The sequence below is a fragment of the Orycteropus afer genome, unplaced genomic scaffold, assembly GCF_000298275.1.
Source record: "Orycteropus afer afer isolate SDZICR_OR568_19922 unplaced genomic scaffold, OryAfe1.0 scaffold00080, whole genome shotgun sequence".
Taxonomy (NCBI): domain Eukaryota; kingdom Metazoa; phylum Chordata; class Mammalia; order Tubulidentata; family Orycteropodidae; genus Orycteropus; species Orycteropus afer.
This window is the reverse complement of record NW_006921667.1, coordinates 6,414,499-6,422,673: the sequence shown is the minus strand read 5'-3', so window position 1 is coordinate 6,422,673 and position 8,175 is coordinate 6,414,499.

The window sequence follows — 8,175 nt, the reverse complement described above, 5'->3', positions numbered from 1 at the left end:
GCCACTCCTCAGAAGGAAGGTTGGGCAATCTACTTCCATAGTGATACCACCTCAGAAACCTCAGGAAGGGTTGCTATGAGCCGGGTACGACTGAATGGCAGTGCATTTCTTTTTCCTTTTTTTAAATTATTATTATGGAGTTGTGTATTCTTCCTTTCAATTCTGTTAAAGTTTGATTTATGTACATTAGGGCTCTTTCACTGAGTGCATAGATATTTATTATGATGATTTCCTTTCATTTGATTCACCCTTTAATCATTGTATAATGTCCTTCCTTTTCTCTTTTGTTGGTTTTTGCCTAAAGTCTACTTTATCAACTCCTGTTCTTTATTGGTTGCCATTTGTTTGATATATGTTTTTCTATTCTTTGAATTTTAGCTTATTTTTCCCTTTGTGGCTAAGATATGTCTCTTGTAGACAGCATATTGACAAGTCATGTTTTCTTATTCATTCTGCTACTCTCCATCTCTTGACTTATGCATTTACTTTGTTTATATTCAATGTAATTATTGATAGGTATGACTTTACTGCTGCCATTTTGCTGTGTTGTTTTGTGTGGTGATGCTTTCATTATTCCATATATTTTTCTCTGCTGAGCTCATTTTGTTTATAGATTTTCTTAGCATTTCCTTTGTTAATATTGTTTCAGTGATTTTTGAGACTATGGTTTTCTTCTTTTGATGTGAAGGCTTATTAATTTTCTTTGAGGTTACACTGTAATTCATTATTATCTTCCTAAGTTTAAAGCAGTCCATTCTATCTTGCTATTGTCTTGACGTCCTCTCTGTTTGGAAGTTCCATAACTATATAATTTCTTCCTTCTTTTTGGTTTGTAGTTATCATCATTTACAAATTGACATCTCTGACTCCCTATTTCCCATCTTTTAGGTTTATTTTTGATACTTCTTCTATTTCTAGGTTAATTTTCAGGTGATGTTGCCATATGTCTTAATCTCTGGTTGTTGTCTGTTGTTTGTGGTTCTTTCTGGAGGACTCCCTTTAGTATTTATTGAAAGATTGGTTTGGATTTTGCAAATTCTTTTAATATCTGTTTATATGGAATGTCCTAATTTTACCATCGTATTTGAGAGACAAATTGGTGGATTTATAATTCTTGGTTGGCAATTTTTTTCTTTTAGCATTGTATATGTGTCATCCCAGTGCTGCCTTCTCTGCATGGTTTCTGCCAAGAAATCAGAGCTTAGTCTTATTGGTTCTCTTTTGCAGGTGATTTTTTTCCCCCTCAACCTGCTTTCAAGATTCTTTCTTTGTCCTTGATTTTGGCAAGTTTGGTTATGATAAGTCTTGATTTTCTTTTGGGGTCTATCCTATTTGGAGTTTGATGAGCTTCTTGAATGTATATCTTCTCATCTTTCATGATATTAGGGAAATTTTCTTCCAACAAATTTTTGACAGTTTTCTTGGTGCTGGTTTTGGTCTCTTCCTGTTCTAGAATTCCAGTCACATATCAGTTAGTCTTCTTTATGGTGTCCCAAATGAATCTGAAACTTCCTTCATTTTGTTTAGTTCTTTTTTCTGCTTGTTCCTTCAACAGATTGGTGTTGAAAGATTTGTCTTTAGTTTTGCTAATTCTGTGTTCCATTGGTTCTGTTCTACTCCTTTGTCCTTCTAGTGCGTTATCCATTTCTGAAATTTCATTATTAAGCTTTTGCATTTCTATTTGCTATTTTTTATGGTTTTTATTTTTCCCATTATTTTGTCAATTTTTTGTTGATTTTTTAAAAGTTTTTCTAGAGTTTTATCTGTGTTTTCCTTAATTTTGTGTGTGGTTTCGTCAAACTTTCAATCTGTTGAAGGTACCTAAATATAAATCTTTTGAATTCTTAATCAGGTAATTCCACTAACATTTCTTTCTCTGGAATGTTTTCTGGCTCTGTACTTTGCTCATTGTTTGAGGCATGATGTCCTGTTTGTATTTGTCATTTGAAGTTGTCTGTTGTCTCTGAGACATTATAAACCAACCAAACAAACAAACAAAAAACACCCAGAATCATGTGAATTGAAGAGGAATATGTAGCATAGTGTGTGAGGCACTTTGACTGCTAACCAGAAGGCTGGCAGTTCAAATCCACCAGCCACTCCTCAGAAAGAAGATGGGGCAATCTACTTCCGTAGTGATACTGCCTCGGAAACCCAAGGAGGGGTCGCTATGAGTCGGGTCCAACTCAATGGCACATAACAACAAAAACAACAACAACAACATGTATTGTTCTGTATTGGGTGGAATGTTGTTTTAGGGTAGAGTCTTCTGTTAGGTCTAGTTCATTTATGGTGTTGTTCAAGTCCTCTGTTTCCATGTTCTGGAAACAGCTGTTCTGACTAGATGTTCTGTTCCATTCCAACTCATAGTAACCCCCATTGGGTTTCCAAGGCAGTAAATCTTTACAGAAGTAGATTTTCCTATCTTCCTTCTGCAGAGCAGCTGGTGGTTTGAACCACCAGCTTCTGGTTAGCAGTCAAATACCTTAGGCATTGCACCACCAGAGCTCCTTCTGAGACATTATAGTGTTATTGTATTAATTTGTTGATTACATGTTGGTTTGCTTCACCCTGATTTTTTTGTTTTGTTCTGTTTAAATATATTTTGGCTAGAAGGTGGTTGTGTTACTCTGCTCACTAGTTTGGCAGCACTGGGGCACTCATCAGCTGTCTCTGGGAGGATTTGGTAACAGGTGGGATGGTGGGCATGATCACTGATTGTTTGGAGAAGCTGAGGACAGGCTGCATGGGTGTTGGCCACTGTTGTTGGTCCAGCAGTGCTGGAGTAAGTGATGTCACTCTTCCAGTGGGTGGGACAGCAGGTGTGGGTGGGTATGGTTGGGTAGGGTCACAGGTTCTGAACTTGTAGGGGAATACAGAAAAAAAGGGGGGATTGGACATAGGAGGGGCCATAAAAACACCTGTGTTACTGGTTTATGTATGTAGTATTTTCTACCTTCATTTTAATGTGAACTTTTCCTACTTATGAAATGGTCATGGCATAGTGGGTAAGGTATTTCGCTGCTAACTAGAAGGTCTGCAGTTCAAACTCATCAGCTACTCCATGGGAGGACGATGAGGCAATCTGCTTCCATAAAGATTTACAGCCTTGAAAACCCAGTAGGGGTTGCTATGAATTAAGATTGACTCAATGGCAGTGAGTTTTGTTTTTTCCTGTTATGTTATGTGCCGTCGAGTCAAACCCGACTCATAGTGACCCCTCCTTGGGTTTCCGAGGCAGTATCACTACGGAAGTAGGATTGCCCAACCTTCCTTCCGAGGAGTGGCTGGTGGGTTTGAACCGCCAACCGTCTGGTTAGCAGGCAAGTGTCTTAGCCACTCTGCTACCAGAGTGTTTTTTCCTACTACAAATAAAAAGTTTACCATATAACAATGTATCCTTTGACTCAAAGGCAACATCATCCAGTCTTGTGTATCACATGTCTCTTGAGTGTTGTAGCATGATATTTCTGTTTAATTTTCTTTTGAAAATATTACTGTGACACGCAACATGGCTCTCAAATACAGTAAAACTAGTGCTAGTGATAGGAGCAGCAAGAGGCAAAGGAGAAGGATTGATTTTGAAGTGAAAGAAAAGTTATTAAAGAACACAAAGGTGGAAAATCAGTGGATGCTATCGCTTTGAATTTAGGTATGTTTGGCTTGCTAAGTACATAATATGGTTGTGGTAGTTCAGTTTTGTGTTAACTTGGCTGGGCCTGGTTGAGAGGCTGGGCAGCTGGATGTAGTATTCCCCATGATGAGACTGATAATCAACTCCATGGTGGAATCTACTGTGAGCAGCTGAGTAGTTGCCTTAGGGAATGTGGTCTGCTTCCTGTATATAAGCAGAAGCCTTGGGGAATGGTCTCTAGCTTATTGCATGCTTGGATGCTGCATGTAGCCATGTCATTGTTCAGCAGCCTGCCATGCTCTTCCAACCTTGGGACTTACGATGGATTTGAATTAATGGCCTGCTGTGTGGTTTGGTAACATCGGAACTGTGCCATTTTATTTGTCCACCTTGGCCTTGTTAGCCTCAAGAGCCATTAGCTGCCTGAGTGAAGAGATTCCTCTAGCTTCAGTGGGCCAGGAGCAAGAAGCAGAGCTGAAGCCCAAGGTCAAGGGGCTATCACATAGCCCCTAGAGCCTGGCACTTTGAACTCAAGTCTTAAAGCCTCCAAACTGTGAGAGAATAAACTCCTGTTTGTTCAAGCCATCCCATTTGTGGTATATTCTTGTCAGAGTGGCACTAGGTAACCAGAACAATGGTATTCACACAATGTCCAAATCACATAACATCTTATTTCACAGAATGTATTGTGGACATTAAGCGACACATAACTGTATCCTAGAGAATGATTCATGTGCACTGGAGAGGAATATGTATTGTGCTGTATTGGGTGCAGTGTTATGTTAGGGTATAATCTTTTAGTTCTAGCTGATTTATGGTGGTGATCAAGTCCTCTGTTTCAATATTGATCTTCTGACTAGATGTTCTGTCCATTATTGACAGTGGTGTAATTTTGAGGTTCTGTTGTTAGATGCATTATATACTTAAAATTGTTCTATTTTCTTGTTTAATTGATTCTTTGATCATATATCATGTTCTTCTTTATTTCTAGTGACAGTCCATTTTGTCTCATATTCATATAACAATGCCAGTTATCTTTTGGTTACTGTTTGCATGGAATGTATTTTTCCTTCTTTTTAGTTTCAACTTATTTGTATGTTTGGATTTAAATTGGATGTTTTATAGACAGCAAATAATTGGATCATGGTTTGTTTTGTTTTTCTTTTTTTAAAATCCATTCTACCAATCTCTGCGTTTTGATTGGAGAGTTTATTTACATTTACTTTATTACAGATAAATACTTGTACTATTTTGATGTGTTTTCTATATGTCATATAATTCCTGCCCCATTTCCTTCAATACTTCAGTACAATACATATAATTCCTGCCCCATTTCCTTCATTGTGTTTAGTTGATTTTTTATAATGATCATTTTGATTCTCTTCTCATTTCCATTGTTGTTGTTGTTATGTGCCGTTGAGTTGGACCCAACTCATAGCGACCCCTCATTTCCATTAGTGTATATATTTTCTTTGTCATTACCACGGGGATTACACCTGATAACAGTGATACTTAATGTTGTGTGTTAACTTGGATGGGCTATGATTCTAAATGGTTTAGAAGTTATGATATAGTTATCCCTGATAATTAGATATGATATAATGTAATCACCTCCATGATGAGATCTGCTATGAGCAGTCAGTTAGTTGAAAGGGAGTTTTCTTCAGGGTGTGGTCTGCTTCTAATATATGTGGAAAAGCCCTGGCAAATCTCTCTGGCTTTCTGATGGATCTGGATCCTGCACCTGCATTTAGCTCATCATCATCTCTGGTTTTTGGACTTGAACTAGTGGCCTGCTGTATTGCCTGCTGATGTTAGGATTGTTGCCTTTGCAGCCTGTGAAACCACAGTCTGCTAATCCATGGCATGAGTTGGCAATATCAATACACAGAATAGCATCACCAATAGATCAAGTATTAGTGAAAAGTGAGGCTTTGAGAGATCACATATTTGATACTTTTCTGCAGTTTTGTCTGAATGAGAAGTATAAGGAATCTGGTTGGTTAGTCCTACTTATGCTAGACAAAATAGTGAAAGAACAAGAAGAGTCCAGGGATTCATGGTCACAGTTCAAGTGCCACATAGAAGAAGACCTCATTGTTTTCACTTGTCCTTGAAAGAAAGCCTATTTCTTTTAGTAACAGGGCTGGTATTGCTGAAAACTAAACCCAGAGTCTTATCATAAAAATTAGCAAATTATAAGGCCAATTAAATTGCTAACCTTGATTGGTGTCTGAAGTTAAAATGAGGATATTGATAGGGAAGAAATGGGATCCTGAAACTTGAGGTGGGGAGATAAGGGCAGATAATCAGGATGCTGGTGACACTGAGTCCATAAATTCCATTGAATCATTCCTGCCAGCAGAACCACCACTCCTACCCCCATTTGAGGAGATAAATCCAGCTGTGGGTTCTGAGTAATTGTTTGAGATATAACCTGAGGTGGCACATGGGGCATTGCCTAAGGCAGATGCATTACAAACATTGCCTAATGTTCCCACCACCCATTGTTGCTACTAGACCTATAACTAGGGTTAAGGCTCAGTGAGCCCCAAAAGGTGAAGTACAAAGTATGACCCAGGAAGATGTATGCTACACTCCAAAAGAGCTGCTTGGTTTTTCCTATGTTTAGCCAGAAACCTAGAGAATATGTGTGGGAATGGCTATTAAGGATATGGGATCATGGTGCAAAGAACATAAGTTTGCTCAGTCTTAGTTTATTGATTTGGGCCCACAAAGCACGGATTCTTCATTCAGTGTTTCAGCTTGACAGGTTAGGAAAGGATCTAATAGTTTATTTGGTTGGTTTACTGAAGTATGGATTATGTGCCTCAAGTTGAAGTGCCAGACCGCCTTGGTATACTGGAAGAAAGTATCCAAAGGCTTAGGGAAACTGGCATGTTAGAATGGATTTATTAGATTTACCTATAGACCTGCACATGGAGTGCCCAGACAACACACCTTTTACCACAACATTAAGAAACAGACTTCTGAAGGGAGCGCCAGCATCTTTGAAGACTGCTGTTATTGATATTTTATGTAAGCCAGATTTGACAGTGGTTAACTGTGCTAATTGAATTAAGACACCTAACTACAATGAGGCTGATGGGATACCATGGTGGTAGGGGCCAAGTGGCAGCATTTAATTGACAAAGACAAAGTTGGCATAATGGATAACCTAGTCAAAGCAGTAATTAGAATAGTCTGATTCAGATGGATTTATGGCACTGGCTACTCAGGTATTGTGTACCAAGGAATGAAATAGATGGGAAATTACTAAATATTTATTTAATATGTACAAGCAGAAGAATTCTAGATCAAGTGAACAGCAATTTAACTTGAATCAACAGAGAAGAGAGTCATGGCATCTCAATCAATTCCCAGACTTGAGACAGGTTATAGACCCATAACCCCTTGAAGTAGGTCCCTTTGAGGAATTACCCCACTGCACTGCCAAAAATTTGTACTGTTAATCTTTCTCCCAGCCTTACCAAAAGGGATCTATAACCTTTTATGAGAGTGACTGTTCATTGGGGAAAAGGAATTAACACCAATTCTAGGAGAGAGCTCAGGTAAGGGGAGGGCCACAGGCCCTCCCTCCCCCACAAGAGGCAGGAGTGGGGAAAAGAAAAGCTGGGAGATGCCAGACAGAGCAGCAGGGAGCTCAGGTAAGGGGAGGGACACAGGCCTCACCCCCCAAGAGGCAGGAAGTGGAGAGGTTTCAAACAGCTAAGGGAGACAAACTTGTCTGTCAGTTTATCGTACTGTGGTGGCTTGCGTGTTGCTGTGAGGCTTGAGGCTGTGCCACTGGTGTTTCAAGCACCATCAGGGTTGCACATGTATAGGTTTCAATACAGCTTACAGACTGAGACAGACTAGGAAGAAGGAAGAGGCCATCCACTTCTCAAAGAATTGTCCATGGAAAACCTTATGAATAGCAGAGAAACACTGTATGATACATTACTGTGCAACTTTATGAATAGCCCAGAAACATTGTCCAATGCAGTGCAAGAGAATGCACCCCTTAGGTTGGAAGGATCTCAAAAATATGACTGGGAAAATGCTGCATCATTAGAGTAGAACCAACCTTACTGATAGGGATAAAAAGTAAAGCTTTTGAGACCTCCATTTGTTGATGTGGCAAGATTCAAATTGAGGAGAAACAGAAACAGCTGCACACATCCATTAATAATCGGCACATGGAATGTACAAAGTATGAATCTAGGAAAATTGCAAATTGTTAAAAATGAAATGGAACGGATAAAGATAGATATGCTAGGCATTAGTGAGTGGAAATGGACCAGTTTTAGCCATTTTGAATCAGATGACCATGATCTAATATGCCAGGAATAACAATTTGAAGAGGAATGGCATGGTGTTCTTCATCACAAAGGATGTTTCAAGATCTGTCCTGAAGTACAGTGCTGTCAGTGATAGGATAATATCCATACACCTACAAGGAAGACCAGTTAATACTACTACTATTCAAATTTACACCTTAACCACCAAAGCCAAAGAAGAGGAAACTGAAAATTTTTATC